The following is a 19,225-nucleotide window of genomic DNA, read 5'->3' as shown; positions in this document are numbered from 1 at the left end:
TCATCTCGAAATAAAGCTAAAGAAATGATATAAATAAACCTTGTAACGTGTTTCTTTTTTCCTTGGCACCAGAGCCCCAGTGGGCCTAGGCCTACCTCCATGAACTTCTCCGTTCACTTTGGTTTTTCTAGATCTTAGATATACGGTAGGACTCTTTGGGCGGGTGATCAGCTCGTCGCAAGGCCTCTACCTTTACACAAATACAGAAAAACATCCATGCCCTGAATGGGATTCGAACCCACGATCCCGGCTTCCGAGAGAGCGAAGACAGTGCACGCCTTAGACCGCTCGGCTACCGTGACTGGCTGTAATATGTTTACCAGAAGGAATAATAAACACTACAGCCAGTCATGTACAAGCGTTAATGGCATCAGATGTAATATTGCAACACTGGGACTCGTGCCCTGTGACCACACGAAAATTCGGGCTTCCCAAACTGGAAGAGTCAGCTGAAACCCAGTAACTACTGGAGCTGTGACAGCCTGCGGAGACAGATCTCGAGGATTGCAAGGTGACACTAGTAGAATGTTGACGGGATATATTGCACACAGCAACTAAACGCCATCGAAATCTCCTGCACATTTTCACAATTACTTTCAATAAAAGCGGGTGAAGATATTATGCGCCTTGCCTTAATTGACCTCTAAAATACTAAGTTAATGTTGTGACATGACGCCTGAAAGCCTGATCGCCCCCCTGCGTGAGCTTCGCTAGCAGTTCCTAAGTAACACTTCAGTTCTCGCTACAGTCGATATGTCGGAGACCGCTGCATCAGAAAAGGCGAAATAGGAACCCTTGGAAATGGTGTCCCCTAGTCGGTACGACAAGCTGAAAAGACCTAGGGCGTGTTCTAGTGAATTGTAGAGTGTGTGAATTAGCGATAGCACTATAGTTACTTGTAGTTATGATCTGTTAAGTACTCAATAAATCCAATTACCTCTAACACGAGACAATATATTAAAAAATACGTAAATATGACAGTTTTTAGCCCTCGATTTCGATCCCTAGACGTCGGTATGACTCAGTGTAAGTCCTTAGCAGTGCCAAGTACTGCTACCTAAATACTCTTCCGGTGGAATCCGTAGTTGGACCGTGCACTTCGGGAAGTACATGTTTTAATGGATTGCACAGGCGCGTCTGGGAGTATTAGTACATCACATCACAATATAATGAACCCAGATGGCATATATCACAGACAATATGCCTCAGAATTCGATGGACAGTACTTGACAGCTCAGATAATATTTCATAAATACTACGTCAAATACAAATGCAACTTATTGTAAGCTTGTCAAGTATTCCAAGTTTATTTCATATCAGTGAATCGGCAGAGCAGGACTTCGTTGCAGATATAAACAAGTACCTGAATAATGGGCTTCATGTTAGTATGAATATTTATGTTATATTTCGAACTAATTAAAATCACGTCCAAACCTGTGCTCTGCCTAACATACCGTCACGTGTAGAAGTGACTATAGACGAGTTTTTGATTGAATGATTGGATTTATTGATACCTTATTCACTCCACTAGGAACTACAGGCATTTACAGCGCTATCTCTGCTTTACACACTTCACAGTCCACAGTAAAAAAAACGCACTAGCTTTCTCAGTGTTTACTAGACCTATCCTAGCAGCATATTTATAAGTCTCACTGTCGCTTCAAATCTTTTCCCAGGCTAATTTCTTTCTTGCCATTTTCTGCAGCCGACTTTAGCGGAGAGAGGGTGTCGCATGGTCAGCGCAACGGTCTCTCACGGCCTCTAATTTCTGATTACACTATTTTAAATTTTAGTTGACGATGATGCTATGTGGATACGAGGACAAACATAAGTTCATAATGACACTGAATACAACAAAAGAAGTTAACTACCGACTAACAAGATTAACCAAATGTTTTATTTGAAAGAAATTAATATTAGACTTAATAATGTTAGAGACTTCATTCGCAGTTATAGGCACGGTGAGGAGGAGGTGATCCGGCTGGAACTCTGAAACCAGCAGCTTGTACAGTAAGGGTTCAGGTCAGGTAATAACACCATTACAGACGTTCCTTACAAATAATACCTCAAGATTATGGTCATCTAAAAAAAATGCAGTTTTAAATCACCCAAAACAATCGTAACACTGCCATCTTCTGGCCCATTTGTAAACTGAGATTACTTTTGCATTTCGTTTCCATGGAAACGTCATAATGACAAACAGGCAAATGTTGTAACAAATATTATTGTCATACCATACTGTCATGTTGAAAGCGCTTCGTCAGAAACACCTGTCAAGAACTTGGAGAATTCTAGAATAGCAGCTTTGTACGTTTATATTAAAATATTGAACATGACAGAATCCTCTCTACAGGAATTTCTCGGAACAAAATTGCGTTTCCAGATACGTACACAAGTTATGTTTCTGCATTCGAAAGTGGTTCATCTAAAGGATAAAGCTGCAGGTGAATTCACTGTTTTAACAGAGAAAGAATGAAAGTATGAAAAAGAAATGTAAGAAAGTAGTTGAAGGACGATAGGAAAGAATTTTTCCCCGCTGAAATTCAACGGAACATTCCAGCAGTAGTGGTAGTAGTAATAGCAGCAGCAGTAGCAGTAGCAGTAGCTTCAGCAGTAGCAGTAGTATTGATAGCGGTGATAGTAGTGAGTAGTAGCAATAGCAGTAGTATTAGTAGTAGCAGTAGTAGGATTAGTGGCGGAAATAGTAGTAGTGGTAGTATCAGTAGTAGGATTAGTAGTAGTAGTAGTAGTGCCGATCGCAGTGGCCGCGCGGTCTAGGGCATGAAATTTTTCGCCTGCTCGAACGCTGGGATCGTGGGTTCGAATCCCACTTGTGGCATGAATGTCTGTGTTTGTATTGTCTTGTGTGTAGGTAGCGGCTTTTTTGACGGGCTGATCCATCATCCAAGGAGTCCTACCGTCTGTGTGCGTTTATTCTGTGTATGTGCTGTCCTGTGTGCAGGTAGCGGCTTTGTGACGGGCTCATCTACAGTCCAAGGAGTCCTACCGACTGTGTGAAAAGATTACGAAACTGACGACGAGGTCAGGGTCCAACAAAAGAGCTGTAAAGTCGTTGATGAATGAATGAAAGAGTAGTAGTAGTAGTAGTAGTAGTAGTAGTAGTAGTGGTGGTGGTGGTGGTGGTAATGGTAGTAGTTTTAGCTGCTTTTAGGACAGCAAACACACCATAACTTCACAGAGTAATTGTGTGATATATATTTTCCATATAATCATTATTTATATTTTCGCTGTTTCCAACTCAGCCCTTTGTCTCATCACTTCTAATTACTTATATTATGTGCACTGACGGCCTGCTCATCCGAAACATAGGTAAATAAAAATTAATGCCGCACATCGAAATTTTGTGCCTGTTTAGGAACGGGCCGTGAGGATGCAGGAGAAGCTCGATCACGCCGTTTCATGATTAATGAACACACCCACTAATAACAGATGACGTCATCACCAGGGGAATAATGTAGCCGGCCAGAGGATCATGGGTGTGGTAGATTATGGCGGGAGGGGATAAGCCCGATTCAAAAGCCGTCGGCTGTACCCAATTTTGTGCCCGCAGCATTAACGGACAATTATTTAAAGTGTTTCGTGTCAATGTAATGTTAGCAGATGTAAACAAGACCTTTTAACCTTGTATTAAACTGTAATTCTAGCCACACTTAGGAGCAATACAATTTCCACAACAAAATTACTCATATATAAGTACATTACTGTCAATTCACTCCAATTTAAATCGTTATGGATCGCAGTTTTTAATGCGTTCCTTACACGAAGTGGATGACATAAATGTTTTAAGGGCACACAGGTTCCACCAATTTCTTTCATCTACGAAAAGTTCTCGAATGATCAATGGAGTCTGGTATTACGAGCGTCCGTTATTGTTTATATTAAAAATGTTATTTTTATTCGGATCAACCTTAGAATTTCTATTTCACACAAAGCTTTGGCTTTCTCAAAAATAACCCGTCGTCCAAAAATGTGCTACACAATCTAAAATATAAATCTCATTAAGATGAAATGAAAATTTCATTTTGTAGACTGTCATGTTTTTTTTTCTGTTGTCTAATGTCCCTTTAAGCGAAAACAAGAACGAAAAAATATAACTATTTCTTTAGCAGATTACATAGCCTTGAATCTGTTGTCCTGTTGTGTGACGTCACATACAAGGAGAATGCGAAAGAGAGGAGACGCAAGAAGCGTATATCCGAACTGCATTTTTTATTTGTAGTTTACTTAACGACGCCGTCAGCGGCTCAGACTAGGCCTATACAGCATCGGATCAGCGGATGACAATACTGCAGAGTGAAGTTATCATTGCGAAATTCCAAATGCTATTGCGGCATGTTCCTGGAAGGACTGAAGAAAACCAGGATAGTTGGTGTCAAACCTAGAACCGGGCTACATCCCGAATAAAAGACAAAAGAATTATTGCTTGAGCCAAACTTCATCGGTATTCGCGTGCTGTTAGTGCCATAGCAAAATTTGTTGTCTGTGTTTCACGAACAATTACGCTGCAACATCCGACGGAAAATACAAAACAGCCTTATCATCAGAGCGTTGTGTTCTGCTTCATCTTGCTCTGCTCGGAACACCTATGGAGTTCATGTAAACAGAACATTGTTCATAGGCGATACTCTGTTCGGCTCTAGCTGGCTTACAGCCAATGTGCCCCTCAAGCTGCGCCCGCAGTGGCTGTCGCACTCCCGCGCCTTGCGCCATTTCCATGCGAGTGGCTGTGTCATTTTTGATGATACACAATCGTTAATTAAATAAATTACAGAATATAAATGTATAAGTATAGAATTAAATGATTCAGCAATCAATTATCCAGCATGACATGCAGCAGATGTTTTCACGATGAGCAGTATACCCAGCTCGTAAAGGCTGAAAATGGTTAAGAGACCAGTGGATAGTATTTACAACAAACAACAGATAACCCACGAAGAAAATAGTTCTGAGAACTAACTACATATCTTCCTTTGACGAGATATGGACGTCGTAGAGAAGGAAAAAATTGGGGGGTACATAGATACACAGACTCAGAAAGAAACACGTAGAAGTACAAAGAGCAAGATGATATCGTAAACCTCCTGTTTATTTTTTAAAATAAGGGAAATCACAAGCATGTTATTGTCGCATATTGGACCTCCATTTTGTGGCGGGTTCGGTTGAATTGCGTAAGCATTGAAGGCTACTTGTGTCTGTAGATGCGCCATGAATTCGCATTCCGCATGTGCAGAAACAAGACAGAAAATGTACAGATGTTTATATGCACAATATTCAGAGCACAACAAAAATAGTTTCGGACTCTATGCTGTCCCGCATCTGTAGTGTGTTAGCTTCGGATCTGTGTCTGCAATAGATCAATATCTAGACGCAGTCCCGCCAAGCGTCGCGGTCAAGTGGGTAGCACGCCGTTTTTCTATTTTTTACACTTAATAGGGTGAGACTGAGTCCACTCGGTACTGCTGCCACTACTGGCAGCCCCACATGATAGATGATGGTGATTGTGGACCAGTTAGCGGAATGAAGATTAGGAGGGGAAACCGAAGTATTCGGAGAAAACCTGCCCCAGCGCCACTTTGTCCACCACAAACCCCACATGACCAGACCCGAGCTTGAACCCGGGCCGCTGTGGTGGGAAGCCGGCAACTAACCCCTTGAGCTATGGCACGGCCTGATTAGTAACCCTCCTTCGCATTAAGGAGGTTCAAGGTTCAAATTTCGTTCAGGAGTCCGACGCCATTCGTGGTCTTCCTCAGGCCCTCCACGCAAAGGCTCCGGTAGTACTGCACATAAGCCACTATAGCTCCAATGCCCGAGCTCTCCATTGCATTATCCATGTTATGCCGTCTGAGTTGCTGACAATGTCCGTAAGTAAATCATAAATGCAGAAATAAGACCAAAACCGAAAGAAGAGAGAGCGTACGCTTCCTGACTCTTCATTTGCTTCATGTTTTTGTCTCGGCGTATTTTACATGGAGGGGGGGGTGTAGGAACGGCGTGCCGAGGGCAATATTTGGACCGAAGAGGGATGAAATTACAGGAGACTAAACAAAACTGCATCATAATAATCTTCATGCCTTGAACCCTTCGCTAATTATAATGGCAATGATCATGTCAAAAAAGATGTGGTGGTCAGGACATTTAGCACGAATGGGGAGAAGATGAGTCCATATAGGATATTAATGGGGAAAGCCAGACGGAAGAACCTAGGCAGACCAAGATGTAGGTGGGAGTAATAATGTATATCTTAGATAAATGCAAGGGAGAGTCAGTAAATAGGTCACAAGTGGAAATAAAGCAGCTGTAATGGTGCTCATAGGATTCTGTGTGTATCACTAGGTAGCAGCATAGTCCAGCTTCATGACAGTAGACGCGCATGCGCATGATCAGAGGCTGGTTCCAGTAGTCAAAATGGCGACCACACCTAAAAAGTCTACTACCGAAGAGCAGCGTTCTGGTGTGCCATGTTTTGTGGGCAAAAGAACTCAATGCAAAGGATATTCATAAAAAAAAAGTTCCTGTTTATGGTGGGAAGTGTTTGTCGCATAAAGCGATTCACATCTGGGTCGAGAAATTCCCTCAAGGACGTTCGAAAGTCGCAAATGATGCCCGACCAGGTGCGGAAGTGGCTGAGACAACAGTCGAAAGACTTCTTCGCTGCGGGTTTCGACGCACTGGTAAAGTGATGTTACAAGTGTGTCAATGTCGATGGAGGATATGTCGAGAAATAAATGTTTTTCCCACCTTGGAATATTACATGTTTTACACTTTATATCAATTTCTGACGTATTCACTGACTCCCCCTCGTAGAACAGGGTGGTGTGGATTGGATTTATCTGATTCAGGATAGGGACCAGTGCAGGGGTCATGGGAACACGGTATTGAATATTCGGGTTCCATAAAATGTTGCGAAATTTTTGTATAGCTCAGCAACTGGCAAAACCTCAAAAACACTCGGCTGCAAAGAATTAGCTATTTGGTCCGTGTATTGTGTAAATGAAACCCCCACAAAAGGAAGACGATTAATAATGTACAGACTTTAATTTTTAACAAGAAAACTTTAATGGGACATTTTAAATGTTAACAAAATTTTAACAATGAACTACGACACTACGGCAATAACTATACTCCGTTTTCATTCATCGGCAATCTTACGAATAATTTATCACATTATTTCAGAACACACCTGTAAACATTGACCAGTGTGCAATAGCAGCAACAGTAATTACGACACAAATAATGCAAAAGCCGCCTGACCATGACGTAATATCGAAAGAGAATGTATAATTAATGTATTTACATACACAGTTGTATAGACGGCCTATCCCATACACAACAAATTAAATCTACTTTACAGTTTGTAGTCGTTTTCGTCGTGACACCGTGAAACTTTGTAGGCGCATATCGACGTTTCGGAGCAAAATTTTTCATCCCTCTTCAAGGCTGAAATACTATGTATGACCGTTCCTCTACCCATCTTCTCCACTGGCTCCGATGACGCTGAGCCTCGTGTGGGTTACAGCGACCACTTCCTTGCTTCCTGTATACATACCCAAACCGCTTTCTCTACTTATACATTTCATCCTGAAGACAGAGATAGCATATTCTATCGAAGGTCAGTTTCCGGCCACAATACTACACAGAGTCAGACCCCAGAATCTCCCAACCAGAGCAATCACCTTTTGAGGACTCCGACCTAAGTTCGGCTGTGCCATAGTCGTCGGCTTCCAAACGCGGTGGCCCTGGTTCGATCTTAGGTAAGGTCATGTGGGGTATCAAGTTAACAGAGTGGTAGAGGGATGATATTTCTCCGAGTACGTCGGTTCCCCAATCCAATTCTCACTCCAGCACCACAGATCTATCTATCTATCAATCTATCTACCTGTCTATTTATCCGTATGTTTGTCTATCTCTCTATTTATATATATATATATATATATATATATGTCTGCCTGTCTGTCTGTCTATCTATATGTATGGTTCTACAGCCCTTGTGGACCTTGGCCGTCTTTTAAGTTTCGTAATCCTGAACCCAGTCGGTAGGACTTCTCGGTCGGGGGATCAGCCCGTCGCAAGGCCGCTACCTACACAAAGAACAATACAAATACAGAATACACGCACACAGACATTCATGCCTCGAGTGGGATTCGAACCCACGACCACAGTGTTCGAATGGGCGAAGACGGTTCATGACTTAGCGGCCCCTGCGATTGGCGCCAACAGCTCTACATTCATAAAACTTGATATCATCCGACGCTATATAGGCTGAGTGTTGAGAGCGTCCTTAAGTGCCAGACTCAAAAATGCGACCTGAGATTTACGATTTCTGTTTACACTATGAATCAGGGCTCGTCATATCTTGCGTAGGAAACGTGAAGCTGTTTGAATTTCTCGTTGGCTTATGAACACCGGAAATACGTTGAAAACAGAATCTAGTACCTACCTAGAGATTACGCAACAGTCTACGGCACTAACTGACGATTATGAGTGGTCGTTCCCGTAGCAGGTGGAGTATACTCGCGCCCGACCTCCGCTACCCAGTACACAGTGTGCAGACACCACGAGGACATCCGAAATCCAATTATTGCAGCCACCAACAGAGGACGACGTTCATACACCACACCCGAACTACACGTATGAACTATTTATAAGTACTCAGTGTTCAGTTACACTTTGGGCTGAAGAACCCCCCCCCATTAATTATCCCCACTGGAGAAATATTCACCTATCACAGTTGCCGCGCTGTCTAACGCATGAACCGTCTTCGCTCGCTCGAACGCTGGGATCGTGGGTTCGAATCTCATTCAAGGCATGGATGTCTGTGTTCATGTTGTTTTGTGTGTAGGTAGCGGCCTTGCGACGGGCTGATCCCCCGTCCAAGGAGCCTTACAGAATGTGTTTAGGATTAAGAAACTGAAGAAGAGGCCAAGGTCAATCAAAAAGACTATGGAGCCATAGGCAGATGCAGAAATATTCATCGGCTGTATTCCACCTCCAAAAAAACAGCTTTCATTCTGGGTTGCTAAAATCCGATAATGATTCCTTACGTATAAATTTCCGTCCAAGACTGAAAATGAGTGGTTTGTGCTAAGGATATATTTCGGCTCCTTTCCTTGCAATCTCACAGGCAGGCTCTTTCAACTGCATCGATTGTTAGTACTCGTAGAACGATAGGATGAGAGTAAACAATAAATTTGAAATTATGGCACACTTTAAAGCATTACCCCCGCATTTGTCTGAAAGAATGAATACGTGAGAGCCATCAGTGGCCGGGTTTACATTCGCATGCGCGCGCAAAGCAGGAGTGCAAAATGTGATAGGATCCTGTTGGCAGCTTCAGATACACAAAATGGCTCTGTAAGTGAAAGCAAATACAACTGGACAGTACAGTAATTCAGTCCGCATCCATGCGTCTAGCATATGTTGATATCCCTCTGCAGGGGTTGTTCAACTGAACGGTACATGCGGGCTTAAGCCCGTATCTAGTTCAATGCAGCGTAAGGAGGNGGGGGGGGGGGTATTATTGGTTTTACATCTCGCGATACTGAGGAGCCTATCCCAGCAGAGTGTTTCGAAGAGCAGAGGAAGAAAGGAGAGCTTAGAACTGGCAGGGAAGGTATTACATTAAACTTATAGAATTTTCAAGCCAGTGTCTAAGTATAGCTTCCGAGGAATTAGGAAAGGTCTTTGGGACTTCCAGTAAGATGCAGAAAACTCTAACAACACCAGTTAAACTTGCACCGTGTCTCCGGTTAGATTATGTTTTCTGGAAACCGTCTTATTCTGTTTTCTCTGACTTGCATTTACGCAGCTACAAATTGTAAATGCTTAAATCACTCAATGGATTGCATGACGTACTCCATTTTGAGGTGATACGAGCCTCTCAGGTATCCATTTCCACCCACCACGGAACCCACCGATCACAATTTTGATTTGTATTGGGTAACAGGTTCGAATCTTCTCCGGAACACAGACTTTTTCACAGGTCCTTCGTGGTGTTCCTCAGTCTCCCCTCGCCCAGGAAAATATTGGGGTAGTTCCATAAATTAGGCCACAAACGCTTCCTTCCAAATCCTTCCCAATTCATTATTCAGTCGTTCGACCATATATAATCTAAGTTAATGACAGCGTTCATGAACTATGAATAAATAAATAAATTTTATGGAATTCAAGCGTTTACTGCTCTCTTTGCTGTTTGCATTTTGTTGTGTCTCATGATTCATGGTATTTGGCAGTCAACACAACAATAAATAAAACTAAACCAATCGAACTTCTCACATTGATTTTATTTGGTAGTTGCTACATGTTTTGGTACACATATGGGGCCATCTTCAGGCAGTCTCATCAAATACGTCTTCTATTATTGAACTGTCCTGATATGGATCCATATACGTGCAACCGTCACGAAATGGCAAGAATTTTTCTACCTTCAGAATTTTCCACAGCTTAAAATTATTTAAAAATCTCTTATCATTGAACGTAAAATTCTATATCAGTTTTGTGTTTTTTTCCCGCATTGCAGTTGCCCTTCGGCCGGGGTTCGCTGTTATGCTTTATAATGTAGAAGCTATTCACGGCAGTGCAATTGGTTTTTATGTTCCCGCGTTCAAAACAACACACCATTGAACCCTACCCTGAGTTAAATAGAGTAAAAATTCTTAAACATTATTTCATCTAAACTCAGGTCTTCCACTTCTGGTTTCCAACTATAATTTCCAAGTATAATTCTGGATGTTTTTATGATATCTCTCATAAGTGTCATATAACCCGCTCGTGTAATCTTTCCTATTTTAATCAGCTTATTAACATATCATGTAAAGTAAAAACAATAGAGATCTCGTCGTGTGGTTTTCCCCAGTCTCTTGTTACTCACAGAATGGAAACGAATAAAAATAAATTAAATAATATATGTATTTAACGACGCAGCCTGTAGCTCTGACTGGACCCGCAGTGCTGAAAAGTACACACAAAGGAGAATTCTTGGAAAAGAATGTATTAAGATAATGTGACATGTTGGCAGTTTCTAGGAAACGAATTTGCAAACACGTTGCCACGGAGAGATTGCTCCTTGGAAACCAAATGGTTACGGAACGCGGTATCCATGGATACGAAAACTGATAGTTGTAAACACTTAGAAACGAGGATGTTGCTTCGGATTTAACACACGGTTTCCAAGACAACACATTCATGAAGAGCAGTACTGGACCCGTTGGAACCGTTGGAGGTGCTGACCTCTATTCGGTTCTCTCGCGGATATAAAAGCAAGTTCATTCGTGAATTCAATGCAGTGAAAGACGTCGTTCAGAAGGAATCCAGTGTGTGAGCTGTTATAATTGACTGTAATAAATCCAATCATGTAATCCAGAACCCATTGTTATTAGTCACGCAAACCTCCTTTACGTGATAATAATTCGTGTTACAAGACCTTAAAAGAATGAGCAATGGGATTGGTCGATTCTACTGACGCAGAGTGGTTGAAAGGTGTGTGTAAGTTATAACAGGACCTCAGTTACAGTGCAAATGTAGCCACTACTCCGCTACGCACTGCCAGATGTCTCAATTCTCACTCGAAACCGAGTGACCTGGTCTAAGGAGACAGTCTGTAGCCGCTGCAGCCTGACGTCACAAGGAAGGAAGAGCGTAGGCATTATGGCATTATGCGGTGTGGGGCCATGTACTTGGGTTGATAGCTATCAACGTTGTAGAGAAACTTACTGCCTCCATCTTCAGGATAGAAGAGTAAGCCGAAGAATCAATGTTTTGAGACCAGATCTCTGGTCCTTCATTTCCTATATTCGTTTATTTTTACAGTCTCGGATCATTCTTTTTTCCTGAGAATGGAGGTTGTATATTCCTCCGAAACACTGATACCCATTTACCAAAATACACTGAATCATATCCCAAAATATCGTAACCTTTATATTCGTTGATTTTTTTTCCTTGGCACTACAGCCCCAGTGGGCCTAGGCCTACCTCCATGAACTTCTCCGTTCATTTCGGTTTTTCTAGATCTTACACATTCGGTAGGACTCCTTGGGCGGGTGATCAGCTCGTCGCAAGGCCTCTACCTGTACACAAACACAGAAAACGCATACAAACATCCATGCCCCGAGTGGGATTCAAACCCACGATCCCGGTTTCCAAGCTCGGCTACCCTGACCGGCATTTTTTGTTTTAGGGGACTGAAATTGCAGAGTCATTGGAAAACCTACATCCACTTTCAGAATCCTTTCCCTTCAGTTCTCCTTATAAATTATACAGAATCTGTTTTACAGACACACCGTAACTTTTTCTTCATTTAAATAACATTAGAATCTTTAAGTATTCCGTATTATTCTGTGTAGTTACAAATCTAGCGTGGTTAGCTGTGGAAATCGCGCGCATATGAGATTAGGGGAAGGAACAAATTTTTGTTTCCTTATTTTATCAAATAATTCTTCAAACAAAGAGAACATTCGACTTAAGTCTACGAACACAGCTGATTCTTTTATTCAATTATGGTTTAATTAACGAACATGTCAGTAACTGGGGCTGTACAGTGTCGAATGGTAGAATAATAAATAACCAATTGGAAAGGTTCTGGCCCAAGGAGTCCTACCGAATGTGTAAGATCTAGAAAAACCGAAGTGAACGGAGAGTTCGTGGAGGTAGGCCTAGGCCCACTGGGGCTGTAGTGCCAAGGAAAAAAAGGTTGTGGAAGGAAACGGTCTTGTATTAATTTGAAGCATTATCTCAATATTATCCTGAAGGGAACGAGGAAAACCACGTAAACCTTAATCATAATAACTGGAGTCTTAGCCGCAACTCTCGGTAGCGTAGCTAACATTTTGTATCACCACGATTTGGTTCTTCTTGAATTATGTAGTGGCATTTCCTCCATGACAGAAACACTGGTTATACATCCATGAACCTATCAACGGTATCTTGTTTGTGAAAGTTGGTTGCACAAAGTGAAGTGATGTTGGAATTAACATAGGAGATATTTCATACGGTGACCCCACTCAACTCATCTCTAGCGGGAGAGAGGATAACGGTAGCGGACTGTTCCAGCTCGCACACTAAAAACCACACATCACTAGAATCAGGTCCAGAGGCCTATTAAGCTGTACAAAATTTAAATTTTGTCCGGGGACTTAATTGCTAAAAACGGTGCGACTCTTGTGGAGAACTCGGCAGTGACTCTGCCTTGTAGTGCAGTCATAATTCGGGCTGCTGACTAAGAGCTGGTTGTCTATTTGGCCGAGGAACGGTGGAACATTACAGCTCCATCGCAAGAAATGGCCGTGTCGCCAGTCCAATCCCACAGGCTAATATCAATATATCAGCAGCAAGTGGGAACAAGTACAGCACCCACCAAAATTCCATCACAACTAGCAAAAAAAAATGATTATCGGAAACCGAGGATGGACAAACAGCCGGAGCAGATGGATGACTCTTGACAGCGTCAACCTAACAGTGGAAACGACTTTATGAATACAGTGCTCACAACAAAATTTAGTAAAATCGAAATATTTTTAGGTAAAGTGATAAACACTGTTTATATAAGAATAAATATACTGTAACGGCTGGATAATAGTCGCTGCGAGGAGCAGCCGAAACAACAGGAGACCCACCAAGCACATCCTTGGAAGAAAAGGAACGGGGGTGCATCGTTAGGCTATTCGGGACGAACAGCCTTAAGGAGGGAGCAGTGTGACATGTTGCGCAACGGAGTGAGTGATTTTTCACATCACATCCAACCTAAAGTACCAGAAAGCAAGATGCAAGGTGCTAGCGCATTGATAATTTCCCGTTTTTTGGTATTAACTACGGCAGAGCTACCCTCATATTCGAAGGATCATGTCTGAATCTTGCCATAAGATCGCCTATGCCTATTTAGTCTGTACTTTCATCAAATTTATATCCGTGTTGAAATAACACAACAAACACCATTTGGTATATCTAGTTATTTAAAAGTATGCTCATAAAGCCCCGCATATATGGCGATATTCAGAGGCACCAAATTTCAAAATGAAACTTAACATGAGTTGTTTAAATTTACGTTAATTATTCAAAAAAAATATACCTTCGTATAAACCGATTATGCTGTTAAGAATAAACGCAATATAAGCCAGCAAACTGTGAGTGTAAACTCTGTATGACGTATTATGAAAGAGCGTGCGATGTGGAGATAGGATTACTGAAATCCTGTTTGGCGCCTAAATCATCCTGTCTTGTGGCATGTTCCGAATTCGCGCGCATGCGCGTGTACGTGTTTACGCTCTCTCCTGCTGGCGTTGTTGGACTGACTGTAAACACTGTACAAGCAATAATGACATTTATTAAACCATATCCACGCATTCCGAATAAAAAGTAGTTTTGAATGTGGTTTCTGTTTCTTTTTACTCTGGCGTCCGAGATTCAATCTGTATTTGTGTCACGTAGTTTATACAATGGACGATCACAGTGGCCGCGAGGTCTAAGAAATGAACAGTATTTGCCAGCTCGAAAAAATAGGGCTGTGGATTCGAATCCCAATCGAGGCATGGAAACCTGTGTGCGTTTGTTCTGTATTTGTAGTTGTTCTGTGTATAGGTAGAGGACTGATCCCCCATCCAAGGAGTCATACTGACTGTGTATATGACTAAGAAACTGAAAAGCGACCAAAACACAACAAATAGCTTCAGAGCCAGGTGGGTAGAGATGCAGGCAGGCAGGGAGATAGACAGACAGACGGAGGTATACGGATGGATTATCTAATGACGCTCAGGACATACAGCTCCAAATGGCTTCCTGGGGAAGGACATGGAAATAAGCAACAAGGAAGTAATTTAAGAAAAACTAAGAATTTCTCTGAGGGAACCGAGGAAAACCACGAGAATTCTCAGTTAGGGTAGTCTGTGTGTTGGCAGAAATTTGAAGCAGCACATCCCGAAAACAGGTCACAAGCGGCACAGCTTGAGCCAACTTTTTGGACGTCCGGGCTCAAATCTCTGCTCTCAGATAAAATATTTCGTGGTTTTTCTATGTCACTCAACTCCATACAGTGACAGGTCCTAAAACAGCCCAGTGTAGTTCATTCTGTATCACTGCTGGATGATTATTTGCATCCATTGTCTCTTCTGACGCAACATAACCTACACTCTTGATATAATGTCGTTAAGGAGACAGTAAAACGTGAAGGGTTTTAATGTTTACCACTGCCGACAGAAGCAGCGGTATAGCGATACCTTCTTGCTTCACACTGGAAGGTCCTTGTTTGTAATCTCAGGCAGGAAATATATAAACCTTGATTGCAACTTTGTTCGTGTTATGCTCTCAGGGATAAGACCTCAGGACTGTCACTCTCGACTACTTTCAAGCCCGCTGTTCATAATAATACTTACTTTACACACACGCATGTACTGTTTTCTCACCCCTGTTGTACAGAGCAGTGAATTTCTGGCTTCGATCCAGTTAGAGCCCCTCGTATTGACGGGCCAGCAACCTGTGCAGCAAGCCTAAAGAAATAAGCGTCACCAGCGCTAGATCGGCGAAAATTCACCGCCATCCCTCACCTCGTATTCAACCTCGATCACAATTCTGCAATACTGCGTTAATAAAACATGTACTAGACTTACTGAAGTGCTTTAACTGAAAATGCAGGTTGAGGATACATTTTCGCGTGCAACATTACGGTTTCTGTACTGCGCCGAGAATCATTTCTGTATCTGCTTCTTATCGGAACGTGTAGTTATAAACTTTAAGCACGGACATCCAAATTATCCACGAAGCAGGAAGAACAACTTAACCTTAGGTTCTCTGAAGATGAAAGCACAGTGTCACGCTACTGGATGTCAGCAATACATTGTCACTGTCAACATATCGACTGTGGCTTTCATTGCCGAATGGTGTGGGTGGTGGCAACAGAAGACAAGTTGATAATCATATAGTGCCCTCTAATTTCTTTTTAAAATATGTCCTTAGCAAACGTTACTTCCATCTCTTGATGGAAACGCCTTCGAAAGGATCCTAATTCTAAAGAATTCTGACGATGGTGTATAAAAATTAGTATTACTATGTTTTCGGACTTTGTCCATCGTCCGGTATCCTAAAGGAAACAAAGCAATGCAACATTTCGGAAATCGGATATGTTTCCGTTCTCAGGTGAGAGGGTGGGAGACACATATATGTGTTGTGTCTGTTCGAAAGGGTTAATCTCGGTCACTGGACCGTGTTGCTTTATGAGGAATACTGGACGATAGACAAAGCCCAAAATCCCAGTAATCCCGAATGGTTTTACTTAATTATCTAATGAATTCCGGACCAATGTTCATATTTTCACGTGTAGTAGTGACTATAGACGGATTCTGGATTGGATGATTGGATTTATTGTCACCTTAGCCACAGAACTCAGGACTACAGGTATTTACAGCGTTATCGCTGATCTACACATTTTACAGTTAACCGTTAAACACACTACGATTCTCAATCTTCACTAGTCGTATCCTGGCAACGGATTTATAACAGTCGCACTGTAATTTCAAATCACATATGAAGTTTCCTTTTCACAGCCTAATTCTTTCTTGCTATTATTCTGCAACTGCCAATTCCAAAGAGTCGACTCAATTTAGTTCCTCCGCTTCCAAGCTCATATCCGGGAGGCTGGAGCCTCGAAACTCAAATCTTCTCAACTGAAATTTCCTTTATAACTACTTTGCAAGGGCCACGAAGAAAACACAGCATCTTTACTGTCGAAAACGCGTGTTTACAACGCCGTTGCATAGCAACGGAAGTTATTCAACTGTTGCTTGAGTATTCGTTGCCGCAGGAATATGTTTACCGAGTCGTTGCTTAGCACTGAACGTCTATTCTGACTTTACCATTCCGGCTTTCAGGCGTTATTTCAGAATATAGAGTGATTTCAATCTTTTGAACAATATTTGTTACACTCCCTATTGCTACACTTATTTCTGGGACACTCTGTATATCCGAATTATTGACAGAGCCGTTAAATAAACCAGAGATAAACCTCATTCTTCATTGACACAAAGCAGAGAGCTTGCGATTCGCAGAAAAATTGAACATTTAGCTTTAAATGCAGCATTGTTGCTATGTTTACAATTCTAATTCGGCATTCATTATAATTCTACCATCGCAAAAACACAATACAAAATGGTGACGTAGCCGGGAACAAGAAATCTGCTGCACTTCTACCGTATTACGCAAGACATTATGCAGATGGTCAATTCACAGACAGAAAGCTCTCTCCGTTACAAGACTCGGACAAATTTGCGAAGTTAAAGCTCACGAAAACACAGATGCTTAATATACTTCGATCTTCTAAAAAGAAACATTTTTCCAATTTGCATTTGTAATTCCCAACTTTTTTCCTTCTCCTTCCGGCAATTTATTACACTAAGGGAAGAAGGATTAACCTTGCGTAACACGGGTTCACTTGGAACAGAGCCGAACCACGGCTGTACTACTTAGAGTGGGAGGGGAGGGAGGGGGGGTTGAAAGACGGAAATTACAACTGAGGGAGCCAGAACAAGCAGCAGAGAAGAAGTTACAGTTAAGAAAGGAACGTCTGAAACTTTCAGGGTGAATAAATAAAAGTCTTCTCGGGCGCTCAACAATACTGATAAAAGTGAATTTGTCCCTGCGCTTAATTAGGCAGCAGCCCTGGAAGACGAATTGGGAAGCTGAGGTTTAGCTACAGCCCGCTCTGGGCGAAAAGTGAGTTGCCAGTTTCACGCTCTACCCACTTTACTGACAGAGAAAATGTCCTCAACACACATTGGGTAGGAAGTTGTGTAGGAAGTACAACCGGTCAGGATGTGATGCTGAAACACAGGTCTCTTCGTTGGGCGAGCACTGTACCCCTCCCCCAGTAGCCCAGTCAGTGTTCTGAGTGAACCGAACCTACTTTTCTATAGCATGATGAGGAACAGAACGCTGGCATTTTGGGGACTGTCTCAGTGGCCAGAGCATGTTGCTCTGCAAGTATGCGGTCAACACAGCCCAAGAGCTCTTAGTCACCTACCACGCAAATGACACAACTCAACGTTGCTTAACCAGATTTATAATATTTCCTCATAAGTTCATTGTTTTTCGTGGTTTTAATGACGCTTTCAACATCGAGACTGTACAGCGTTGAATGGTAGAATGAATGATAAGTTTGAAATGATTTGGAAGGAAACAGTTGTACACTAAACGAGGTAATAACCTGGTGTTTGACTGGATAAATTGAGGAAAACCACGAAGAATATTAGGATTTCAGGTGACCGGCCGAGATTCGAACCGAGAACTCCCTGAATGCAAGTAATAAATGTTACATTTACACCAAACTGTTTCTGCTTGTTGCTTCTGTTGTGTAATTATGCTTTAGAACTTCCAAAATCGAATAAATGGAATACAAGCAGAGTAAGAAAAGCGGCATGGAAGCTGTAAAATTATAATTCCTCTAGATGAATTTCATTATTAAGGATCAAAGAAGAACATTTTATAGTTTCTGGCAAGAGCAGAAAGTCTGTCCAGCTTCTTACGTCTTTGTCCATGTTAGACATGAAACTAAAATGTGTTGCACAAGGAGAGATGTAATCGAAATTGGTCTGCAGCAGTCTCCCACCCCCCCTCTCTCTCTCTCCTTGGCAGGCTGTGTGTGTTTCACTCATGTCATTCTCTATCCGGTGCTCCCTCTTTTGTCTCTCGACTCATCAGCGAACAGTTCTATGATCGGCTTTGTTCCACGTGCCCCAACCATTCACCCTTAAAACCCTCCATCAATCACAAATCTGCTTAGTGCCATGCCAACAAACCAGGTATTACTGTGTGACGTCACGAGCCACTAGACTAATCCGACAAACTTGAATAGAGGGGGAAAATTGCAGTCATTCCTTCGCATTTATTGTGTTGATCACGACAATTTATTTGCCAACTCATGTTTATGTTCTGTGCCATGTCCTTTCGGCTCATTTATATAAATATCTAACTTTATTATTTATGATTCTGCACTTTCTGCGACTTCCGATAATATTTGGCTGTTGCGAGTATGTTGCGAGAAATGAGTACCAGGAATATTCTTGGGCGGCCGGCGAATAAGACTGACAAACTTACCGCCATCTATGAACCGATTGTCTAGATAATGTGGGACCCTCAACGTCTCACAACCCTATGGGCCTCCAAGGCTTGTTACAAGGATTCATTCATTCATTCATCAGTAATCTGTCAAGACGACAGGTCCACA

At 42.1% G+C, this 19,225-nt stretch overlaps 1 long non-coding RNA gene across 1 annotated transcript in view; it reads right to left on the bottom strand.

Annotated features, from left to right (window-relative positions):
* Positions 1 to 19,225, bottom strand: part of LOC117282326 — a 50,071-nt gene that overhangs the window by 6,319 nt on the left and 24,527 nt on the right. The window lies entirely within an intron of this gene.

Source organism: Cryptotermes secundus, unplaced genomic scaffold (genome assembly GCF_002891405.2).
Source record: "Cryptotermes secundus unplaced genomic scaffold, Csec_1.0 scaffold186, whole genome shotgun sequence".
Lineage (NCBI taxonomy): Eukaryota > Metazoa > Arthropoda > Insecta > Blattodea > Kalotermitidae > Cryptotermes > Cryptotermes secundus.
Note: the sequence above shows the minus strand (reverse complement) of the source record. Positions and strands in the feature narration are given on the sequence as shown.